Raw genomic sequence first — 12,532 nt, 5'->3', positions numbered from 1 at the left:
AGTAGGATTGATCTTGAGCAACCACGGATTGCACCAAATGGTGAACTGGTCAGGATGGGATTGGAGAAGGTGTTGGGAGCGTTGCAGGGAGGGGGGGACGAGGGCAAGGAAGGCGGTGTCATCGGCGTACTGGAGAAGGTGGATGGGGGGGGGGGGTGAAGGCGGCGGTATGTCAGCCATATAAAAAGGGACAGAATAGCGGAGAGGACAGAATCTTGGGGCACACCAGCGGAAGGGTAGAAGGTGTAGAAATCCGTGTTATGGATGGTGACGTAGGAAGGACGTTGGGAAAGAAAGGACCTGATCAGATGGACATAGTTGATAGGAATGGCGAAGGTTCAGAGCTTGAAGAGGAGACCGGAATGCCATACATGGTCGTAAGCACGCTCAATGTCGAGGAAGAGGAAGATGACGGATCGACAGGAGTTGAGCTGTTCATAGAGTTGATGAGTGAGGGGAAGGAGATGGTCATCGGCAGAGAAGGATGATCGAAAGCCACACTGGGTAGTGGGAAGGAGGCGGTGCTGGCAGAGATGCAGGTGGATGTGTCGGGTGAGGATGGATTCCAGGACCTTGCTGAAGACTGAGGTAAGGCTGATGGGACGGTAGGAGGAGACAGCAGATGGCAGTTTGTCAGGTTTAAATAACATCAGGATATGGGAGGTTTTTCACAGGTCAGGGTAGTAGCCGGTGGACAAGACCACATTATATAATCTGGCCAGGGTGAAGAGGAAGGAGGCAGGAGCTTCACGGAGATGGCGATAGGTAACACGATCATGACCGGGAGCGGTGTTGCATTTCGTGTGGAGTGTATTGATGATATACTGAGTGGTGATGTGGGGCATTGTGTTCATTGTGTGTAATGTTGTCCTAGTACTGGAGGCCTGGGGCGAAGGGAGTGACAGAGGTGTCAGTTGGATTGCAGACATCTGGGAAGAGGGAGTACTGGAACTGGTGATCGTCAGGGAGTGTAAAGATATTGGGGAGGTAGGAGGCAAAGTGATTGGCCTTACTAAGATTGTCAGGGAAGGGTTGGTCATCATGAAGGAGAGGGTAGTAGGGGAGGTTTAGATCTGGTAAGGTGGCGGAAGGCTGACCAGTACATGGACGAGTTGATAGTAACTGTCGCATTAGGGCGCGTGCATGTCTGTCGCCAGTCCCGGCATTTCCTATCCACGAACAAGTTCCTGATGTGTCGTTGTAGTTGCTGGTGGCGTCGTAGTGGGTCTGGGTCACGTGTGTGAAGGAAGGCACGGTAGAGACGGTGGGATTCACTGATGAGGAGGACGGCCTATGAGGGTAAAGTGGGATGGTGCGGGTGGATAGCGACAGAAGGGACGTGGACGTCCACAGCCTCAGACAGGGTCTTCTGGAGAAAGGAAGTGGCATGAGTAACATCATCAGGGTGGTGGTAGGTGAGGGGGTGTCTATCGACCTCGGTAGAGAGGGTATCCCGGTAGTCATTCCAGTCGACTTGGGAATAATCATCGACGTATATGGGGGGAGGGTCGATGCGAGGATCGGGAAGGGGGCGACGACCGTCTGAAACGGTGAGGAGGACACGGAGATGGTCACTACCAATGGGGTCCAGGACATCCACCGCTATGCGGCCAAAGAGATTAGGGGAGGAGAGGACGATATCTGGAGTGGTACTGGATTCAGGGCGGATGTGCTGGGGAATGGGAACGACGTCGCCTTGGAGGGAGGATAGTAGCTGTGTCCGTGAACGGAACTTACACTCGAGAGAACGCAACGGCAGACGTGAGAACACAAATAGTGTGCCAATTCTATGATACATTTTTCCATTTTATTCGGCACACTGTTTTCACTCGGTATAACGCCAATTAAAGACGTGATGGAGCACTCTGCCATTGAGATAGGATTATTCCGCAAACCGAGCGCACCGATTTTGACGAAGCAATCGGAATAGCGGTGGAAAAGAAATAGTGTAGTTTTTATGCGAGCATGAAACGCTTGGAGATACTGCAGTTGACACCAAATTTCAGCTCCAAACATCCTTAGCACTTTTGTGAAACCCTGTGCCTACGTCAGCTGACTTTTTTCTTTGTATTCTCATTATAACTGTAGAAGGAAGTTGAAAGTAGGACACTAACTACCGACGAGCATCGTAACCTGAAAAATGCCAAGCTTTTCCCTCTAGTTCTTAGCAATTGAAGACAATTGCGTTGGTAACTGTTCCGCATTTCAATAGCTGCTGTATCTCAGATAGTTCCTTTGTCTGCGGTGAAACTTGCGAAGCACTAAAGGATTTTATTATAGTATCTATAAGGAAGACAACATCTCTGACAAGGAACGCGTTGGAAGCGAGGCCGCAAAAGGTCAATGATGTTCAGGCATTCGATCGACCACAATATTCGCTGCTAATTGCAAGACGGAACGGTACTGGAGATCTCCAACGTTGAGCACAGCATGAGGCTGAACAGCTTAGTCGACGAATAACTCACGACTTTGCTGCAGTGCTAGTGGTGTTGATACAAAGCACAGCAACAACAAACGATAAGCAAGATAAACATAACATTATATCTATAACAACAGTACCGAAATCGACATTTCGTCAGAAAGGAACCCAAGGAATTTCGCGGAGTGGGAAAGGAATGGCAGATGAAATATTAGCGTTCCTGCAAGATGAGTCACAGGAATGTGTTGTGTGTATATGCTCGACGTACTGACAAGGCGCAGGAGGAATACAAAGATGACTATGCGTACTAAATGAAAGTCAAACTGAAACAGGTCTCGAGCCATGTACACTGGTGTCCACAAATGAAGTAACAAACGGAGATTTTTCGAAGTTGTGTTTATTTTGCCTCGAAAGACTACAGAACGTAAACAACTACAAAATCAATAACAATGGACAAAAATTTTCGTCGTTTTCTCCACCTTAGCTGATGTGGACACATATTCCGACAACTGGATAATGTGCTCAGTATGGGCAGGTATACGGGCCTGATAACGACGGAGCTTGCTGTGAATGATGCCATCTATCTCGTGTTGAGGCAATAATGCCCATTCTTCCTGCAGAGCTCCTCGCAAGTCTAGGAGAGTGGTTGGTGGCTGCTGATGCGATGCAACCTGTTTTTCTAGGGCTTCCCAGACGTGATCTATGGTATTCAAATCGGGTGAGTGAGCATGCTACGCCACACGTGCAATATCATCCGTTTCTAAGAAAACATCAACCACTCATTCTCTGTGAGTTCGAGGATCATTGTTCATTAGTACAAAGTCTGGGCGCACAGCATCCCGCAACATCCACACTTGAGGTCCCAAGATCTCGTCACGATACCTGACAGCACTTAAACCTTGCCGATTCACCCATACAGTTTCAAGAAGAGGTGTTCGACTGGTCATCATAGTCACGACCCACATCGTTGGGCGTCCTCCTCGACATCGGTCCCTTTCCACATTTTTTGGATCCCAAAATCGTGATCCACGTCCCCTACAGCTGATAATCCATCGAGAATCATTCATCAGACCAAATCGGGACTCATATTTGAGAAACACATTGGCCCATTGTTCGACCATCCAGGTGCTGTATTGATAATTCCACTGTAGACGTTCCCTTCCTTAAGGATGCGTCAGAGTTACACATACAGAAGGTTTCCGACAATAAAGGCCATTTTGCCGAAGCCTTTTTTGTAGGCCGTTTGCCTCCCTACAGCACGTCCACACGTCCAGTGGATGACGCGAGGTGAGATGCCAGTTCTGTGCAGTGCTAAGGCGGTACCATCGTGGCCTTACAGCCAGATAGCGGTCCTCTGTTTCTGATGTCACACTTGGTCTGGTCTGCTCTCATCATCAGGATACAGTTTCGGCCTCAATAAACTGTCGCCACATTTCCAGTAACCCGTCGAGCCACATGAATTCGTGACTGTTCTGCTTCAGTTCTTCCTATTGCTCTCCACTGCAGAGAGTCTGGCAGGCGTCTTCTCTGTGCCTTACTGTACTGTCCATGACCGTGTACACAGCGTTTGTGGATGTGTGTATACTCGGCAAACACTACCCTGTTTGATAGGTGTCATGACGTCATAGTTAGCGTGATCGTCCGTTGACCAGAATCCCATCTTCCGTGCAGAAAACGATCGTACGGACATCTGTTGTCAATTTGTATGACTATATCGTGAATTAGACATAGGCGGGAAATAACAGTTTATTCCTTTAATTTTGGACACAAGTGTGGTTCTTCATCCTTGTCGGACAGGGAGCCACAAGTCCTGGCCCCAGCAAAAACGTAGTGAACGACAATCGTTGTGTAAAGAGCGGGTAGTAGACATAATTATGTGCAAGAAAAGTCATCCGCATCATAGTAAAAATAAATAAATAAATAAAATTTCGACAGATTACGAACACGTCCGCAGCAACATGACCGTGTAGTGCATAAGAAAAACTACGGATATTCAACTGAGGACAAGGGCCACCTGTTACAAAAACTGGTGTTCGTGTGTTTTAAGGATGCTTGATAGTGACCTAATACGTTATGCAAGTCAAATTGCGGGCGACATGATTACAGTTATTTCAAGGGAATCATTGGATGGTTGCATTACTTCATATAGTGAAGCGTGTAAGATAACGAAATTTCAAACAAAGCGTAGACTTGACGTTGCACAGCAAACTGCAGAATTGGCACGAAAATTTGTAAATGACATAAACAAACTTATCCCATCGTTTCTTTTCAACTTCGACCAATCGGGATTTTGAGAGAAAATGCATACGAAAGGAACCCTGCAAATTAGTCAGAGGTACGAAGAGAGTTGTATGAAGAGCTTAGTTGATCTTCATACAACTCTCTTCGTCATCAATGACTTAACGCATTTGTGTACAGCTACGCCAATTGTTAATCCGGATGGTAAGTTGGCTGGAACGTTATTTATTGTGCTGAGAGAAGTCGGAGGTGTTCTGTCCTCTACGATTCTTTGTCGTGTATGTTATCTTGCAAGGGAAATAGGTAATATTTACATCACAGTAAGCAAAAGTCGGGAAATAGGCATAAGAGAACTACAAATGTTCATTTTGTGTAGTGTAATACATACATCCCATAGAAGGTTAATCTCTGCACTTCCCAGACATTCACTTACTGTCGTCCTGCTGATGTACATGGTAATTCATTAGCAGCTAACATTTTTCCTGTCATAACTGTTAACACAGGCCTTCCAAATGAGCCTTACTGAAGGCTGAACTAGTGACCTCGCACTCAAGGAGTTCCTTGTGAGTAAGATTAATGCCATATACATACGACCTTTCACATAAACTATTTAATAAAATCTACTACTGGAGAGGAAATATGTGATGGAAGGAAAATGGATTTTTATTAATTCGATCAAAAGCAAACAGCGTGTGACGTAATTACAGTTATCTTGAAGGTGAGCAACGAGAATGATCAGGTCTTCCGCATATTCTTAATTTTACGCAAATCAACATAACATGTACATATTTATATTTGATCACCTTTAAGGAAATTTTTTTGTCCATTTTGAATTTAAAAAAAAGAAAAAAATGCGAAAGCTTAAGCCACTTCATCCGTTCCCGCCTGTTGAAAGTATCTAACGATTTTATGGTCTTTCTCCTGTTCCCAACGCTATTTTGAGGGCTTCAGCAAATATCTATCAAGTATATTTCTTTCCGTTCGGAATTTTATGTTGAGGATATCTTGTATCCCAAAAGCGCTGTGATGGCTCGTTTAGAGAGGCCTTAATACACTGAAGCGCCGAATATACTGGTATAGGCAAGCGTATTCAAATACAGAGATGTGACAACAGGCAGAATACGGCGCTGCGGTCAACAACGCCTGTGTAAGACAAGTGTTATAACATTCTTTCAGTGAATAAAGAGAAAACTTTACGATTACGTTAAATGAATGTCTGAACTTTGGAATGGATACAGAACTCTAATTGTTGTGTGGCGTGTTGTAACTGCAAGTGGTGTGCTTACTCTGTCTTATTGTTAGTAAAACTTTACACGAATTGATTGGGCAATGCAACTCACAATATCAATAAAGGAATAGTCACTGAAAAGTACATTCAGCACCTTAAGCACCTTAGGCGTTGTTAAAAACTGATAACTTTGGTCCCTGTGCACATAACAAATAAATTAAATTGTCTTACCTCTAGAGGAGCAACGGAGGAACGCGATATATTCTGGTCTCCTACAAAAAATGTGAATGCTAGCTAGAGGCTTAGCAGTGTACAATGCTGGTCACAATACTTGAAACACACAAGAAATTCTTTTCGCTGATAAACGAGAACATTTAAGAAAATCCAACTTCTTTAAAAATGTATGAACAGCTTATAAATATTGTGTCTTTACTCACATGATAAAATAGTTTGACTCTATGATTTTGTTTGTGTAATACAGGCCATATAGAGCCATACGTTTATATAATATTGCTATTTATGCACTTCGTTCTTCTAAAAGCCGTTTCGAGCTACATAGTTTTGTTATGAATTATGCATAGGCCTCTGAGTACAATATAAAGTTATAGTTAATTATTCTTTATGATACATTCTCAACTTTGATCTGTATGCTATATATGACTAGGCCACCTTCAGCCACAAACATGTTTTCTGTCACATTTTTGCTACTAAGATCAGCATTGATGTATATTAAAGGGCACTTGGAGCCTCTGATTGATATTTTCTATATAACTGTTTTAGCTATTAAGATTTGCCTGTATTCCAAGTACAAGGCCTCCTGGAACCATTCAATTCTTTATTTTACTGTTATGTTTTCTTAATATTGTGTATACGAAGTCACTGAGAGCCACATTATAACAGTATGAACCATTGATGTTCTCTGACATGTTAGGTTATTCTATGTCTAATTGGCAGCCTGACACCACACTTATTGATGTTGTCTTATTCAGAGTTCACTTTCAGTTTTTCCTATTCACTCTGATGTAAAGCATTGTTGCTTCATCCAGTCTCTAATTTCATTACAATACTGAACTTTATAGATTACTCGATGTTGACATAGATGGAAATGGTCATGTTCCACAACCTAACCTTGCTACTTTTTTGTACCTTCCATTATCCAGTGTCCTACCTCTGTTCCTGGTATCGGGGCAATTTACTACTGGTATTCATACTTCAACATAAGTGACTTTATATGTTGTTTGGATCTCAGAAGAATCTCTACTATGAAGAGCAGTAATGATGCTGGTCATCACGTTACTGATATTATGATAATCGCCAACTGCGGCTGTTGATAATTTGTTGCCGAGTACCTCGTGTATCTCTGCAGATGACTGAGGAAAATAATACGGAGTTCAGATGCATTGGTAAACTGAATGCAATACACATTATTCGCTACTAAGTAGTTGTTCCTGAACAAAACATAAAGAAATGGATTTTATGATGCAGTCACTTCAACATGCTCATAGGCTTCAGCCATAACTCTCCCTTTCCCTTGCCCAATCCTATAGCATCATCTTGAGGATTAATATTGTATACTGATTCTGCTTTACATGATTTATTTGTCAGAAACTCGTTTACGAGACAATTTACTCATCTCATCAACAGATTATGATTTATACTAGTGCACTTGAGCACTATCAATTCTTTCGAGTTTAATGAGGTTATACAGTTAGATGAATTTACCACACATTTGTTGTCCAAGGTACTTTCAAACATGCGTCAAATTTGTTAAACCCCGCTGGAAGGTTGTGAAAGTATTATATTGGGACGCACTTGTATGTAACGCCAGAATAAGATAAGAATATTAATAAATTAAAATGAAACTGGTATACTATAAACGATGAAAGTCTCTGATAATTCGGAATGCTGACTGTGCGCGACCGCAGAGCCAAAGAACTGTGGTCTGAGAGTTGTAGGCAGCTGTCTGCGAGGGGAAACACGATGGAGTAGGCAGTTTTTGTGTATGATGTGTGAAGCCACCATGAGTTAGATTAATTTTGGTTCGTCAGTATTGTTGAAGATGGAAGCAGAAGTCTTCATGCAACCAAGGCAAAGATGTTAAATAATTATGCTTTCTGTTTTTGGCACCACATTAGTATAGATGAGTTGGCTGATAATTTGTAATTGTTTAGTAACCCCAGAATGTACGTAAACCGTTTTGATAAAAAGGCTAGTTAGATATTTCACTTTGTAATGTTTCTAACATTTGTTAGCAGAGCTGTATTTAATTTGATGATTTGCATTTATGGTGGATTAATGAAGTTAGGTAATACTTGCTGTTTAAATATCATTGTTTGTGAGTCAATTGTAACTATTGTAACATTAATTGTCAGATGTGTATGAAGAGACAAACTTAGCTTGCAATATAATTTTGCTAAAAAACTCAGTGTTAGTAATTCACTATAATCAGGACCGCCTCCCAATCCAGGTCATATACACTACTGGAAATGGAAAAAAGAACACATTGACACCGGTGTGTCAGACCCACCATACTTGTCCCGGACACTGCGAGAGGGCTGTACAAGCAATGATCAGACGCACGGCACAGCGGACACACCAGGAACCGCGGTGTTGGCCGCCGAATGGCGCTACCTGCGCAGCATTTGTGCACCGCCGCCGTCAGTGTCAGCCAGTTTGCCGTGGCATATGGAGCTCCATCGCAGTCTTTAACACTGCTAGCATGCCGCGACAGCGTGGACGTGAACCGTATGTGCAGTTGACGGACTTTGAGCGAGGGCGTATAGTGGGCATGCGGGAGGCCGAGTGGACGTACCGCCGAATTGCTCAACACGTGGGGCGTGAGGTCTCCACAGTACATCGATGTTGTCGCCAGTGGTCGGCGGAAGGTGCACGTGCCCGTCGACCTGGGACCGGACCGCAGCGACGCACGGATGCGCGCCAAGACCGTAGGATCCTACGCAGTGCCGTAGGGGACCGCACCGCCACTTCCCAGCAAATTAGAGACAGTGTTGCTCCTGGGGTATCGGCGAGGACCATTCGCAACCGTCTCCATGAAGCTGGGCTACGGTCCCGCACACCGTTAGGCCGTCTTCCGCTCACGCCCCAACATCGTGCAGCCCGCCTCCAGTGGTGTCGCGACAGGCGTGAAAGGAGGGACGAATGGAGACGTGTCGTCTTTAGCGATGAGAGTCGCTTCTGCCTTGGTGCCAATGATGGTCGTATGCGCGTTTGGCGCCGTGCAGGTGAGCGCCACAATCAGGACTGCATACGACCGAGGCACACAGGGCCAACACCCGGCATCATGGTGTGGGGAGCGATCTCCTACACTGGCCGTACACCTCTGGTGATCGTCGAGGGGACACTGAATAGTGCACGGTACATCCAAACCGTCATCGAACCCATCGTTCTACCATTCCTAGACCGGCAAGGGAACTTGCTTTTCCAATAGGGCAATGCACGTCCGCATGTATCTCGTGCCACCCAACGTGCTCTAGAAGGTGTAAGTCAACTACCCTGGCCAGCAATATCTCCGGATCTGTCCCCCATTGAGCATGTTTGGGACTGGATGAAGCGTCGTCTCACGCGGTGTGCACGTCCAGCACGAACGCTGGTCCAACTGAGGCGCCAGGTGGAAATGGCATGGCAAGCCGTTCCACAGGACTACATCCAGCATCTCTACGATCGTCTCCATGGGAGAATAGCAGCCTGCATTGCTGCGAAAGGTGGATATACACTGTACTAGTGCCGACATTGTGCATGCTCTGTTGCCTGTGTCTATGTGCCTGTGGTTCTGTCAGTGTGATCATGTGATGTATCTGACCCCAGGAATGTGTCAATAAATTTTCCCCTTCCTGGGACAATGAATTCACGGTGTTCTTATTTCAATTTCCAGGAGTGTATTTTTAAAGAAGTTAGATTTTCTTAAATGTTCCCGTTTACAACCAAAAGAACTTCATGCGCATTTCAAGTATTACGGCCAGGATTGCACACTACTGAGCCTGTAGCTAGCATTCATATTTTTTGTGGGACACCAGAATATGTCGCGTTCCATCGTTGCTGCCTTAGAGGTAAGACAATTTAATTTATTTGATAATGAGATTTAAAAAGCAAGTATTATCGAACTCCATTAATCCAACATAAATCTAAACCATCAAATTAAATACAGCTCTGTTAACAACTCTTAGGAACATTGTCAAATTTGTAGTTCTCCAGATGGTTGGAGGAACGTACAGCCCTGTAATAGCTGCGGCAGACCGCCCATGCGCAAGAGGCGGGTCTTGGCGTCGGTTGATGAAACAACGCGATCGTAGTTTGTAAAATGAATTTTAGTTTCCGTTGATAGTTTCTTAGTCACAGTTTTTCGTAGTTGCAATTCACCTGATTTTCAACTCATGTGATAACCCTTCAGAGAATACACAGGCATTTGAGTGTATATAACTGCATTTTTCTTCTTTACAATCTGGATTTAGGCTTTGACGCCAATGTTTTTAGACCAGTAACACGTCATATCTGCTACATATGACGTGTTAATGGCCCAAGAACATCGTATTTGATAATGGCGTAAAAGGCGATATCTAGACTGCACAGTAGAAATTACAGTTAAATACAGTCAAACGGCGGTGGATTCTTTCAGGAAATACTGTATGCCTGTGGGTCAGCACCATCGAAAGTTTTTCATTTAATAGCCATAATAATTACTAGTTGCCTCTGCCGTATTGGTAAGCGTTAACGAATCAGTTTTATTTGTATTTTCTTCGCATATGCTAGCTAAACAATCTGTCTTTGCGCAGGTTCCAGAGTTTCAAGTTTCGGAATTTCGCCCTAATGTGGAATCCAATTAACGTTTGCAATCTTGCTAAGACAAAATGTGAAGGACATAGTATGCAATCGAAATCATCTACCTCTCATGAAGTCCCACATGTGTGTTATTTGTTAATTTCCTGGACATCCGTTCGAAAGATATTGACATTTCGTTAGAAATTATGGAAATGTTGGAAGAAACAGGAAATAACGTGACTCCGTGAACTGTGGTTCGAACGCTGTTTGTTGTGCTAATCAAATCCCAAACAGAAACGCAGGACCTTCCTAGCTGGAAGAAAACATGTACGGTAATAGCTTTCAGAGTGAAATAGATGGCTGTAAAAATTTTGTTTATACGAAGGAGGGAGAAAACGCTTAAAGGTAAGCAGTGTGCAGTCCCAGTTCCGTTTTGTAAAAGTTGAAATTGAATTGCGTAAATGGGACAACGATTTACACAAAGTGTGAAATACACCCCAAAATGAAACTCGCAAAATTGTGAAACAGAATCTATTCAATACGCGACACTGAGGAAGAGCTACGTTACTGGGACCTCTGAATTGCGAGATTAACATTACTGATTTCCATAGTTCTTCGACCTAATTAACCAGATTCAGGAAATTATATGGAAAAGTAAGTCTCAAAATTATGAAGTTTACTTCAAGTAAACGTGTAGACGGGATGTGATTAACAGGTAATATTATAGAGAAATTCATATCTGACGTAAAGATGGAGTTTCTTTTTATCCCCTAAAATGCTGCGTGTGAAGCCAGTCAGTCAGGTCTCGTGCAAGAACTGCGTGTAAACTACACTAAAACACTTCGAGCGAAAGGAAGACGAAGTCGCTTGTGCAGTCGTTTAATGCTACGACATATGCGTATTCAACAATGCCAGCGATAAGTACCAGTGAATTACTGTTTCCGCGGAGTTATAACTGTCTTCGGGAATCTCAAGGAAAAAGTTAAAGATAAAAGGACTACCTAGTTGCAAAAATCTTGTAATCGACATAGGACAATCTGGAAAAATGGAAGAGAATAATTTTCATTAAATATATCCGTAACGTGTTCTTACCAGTTGCAGAAAATAATTCATTGCTTTTATTAGGCTCGTGGCCCGGACATAGCACCACGTCTGCCTTTAGAAGAACGACGAATAGTTTCTGCCTGTCAATAAAAACATTCTTCGTACTGTAAAGCTTTTATCAGGAAACTGTCCCACAATATAATTTCCGATAGCTCTTGCCGTTTCAGGTTTATCAGCGAAATAATATTTAACTTCAGTCACGTGTGCTTTGTCGGTTTGCATCACTTGCATTTACGAATATGATGAAGTATGCCTGGTACGCAGTACAATACGCAGAACAACAGCTTTGACCATTTGTTACTCCATCCCAGTTCTGTCGAAATGAAACTGGTAATTACTGTGACATGCCTAAATGCATTAATTTTTAATTTTTCGGGTTTGTCTGTTGTAAAGAAAATGTTTGTTTCATCATCTAATTGACACTTCGCATTTTTGTGACGACTACTGGAAATAATCAGTGAACTGTTTCGTTGTTGCCGGCCGAGGTGGCCGAGAGGTTCTGGGCGCTACAGTCTGGAACCGCGCGACCGCTACGGTCGCAGGTTCGAATCCTGCCTCGGGCATGGATGTATGTGATGTCCTTAGGTTAGTTAGGTTTAACTAGTTCTAAGTTCTAGGGGACTGATGACCATAGAAGTTAAGTCCCATAGTGCTCAGAGCCATTTGAACCATTTTTTTGTTTCGTTGTTAGTAAAATATACCTTATCTGTATTCAATAATGATCATAAGAGCTGCGCTACAGAGATTGTTATAAAATTTTATATTAA

Source organism: Schistocerca gregaria, chromosome 2 (assembly GCF_023897955.1).
Source record: "Schistocerca gregaria isolate iqSchGreg1 chromosome 2, iqSchGreg1.2, whole genome shotgun sequence".
NCBI lineage: Eukaryota > Metazoa > Arthropoda > Insecta > Orthoptera > Acrididae > Schistocerca > Schistocerca gregaria.
This window is presented reverse-complemented; position numbering follows the sequence as displayed.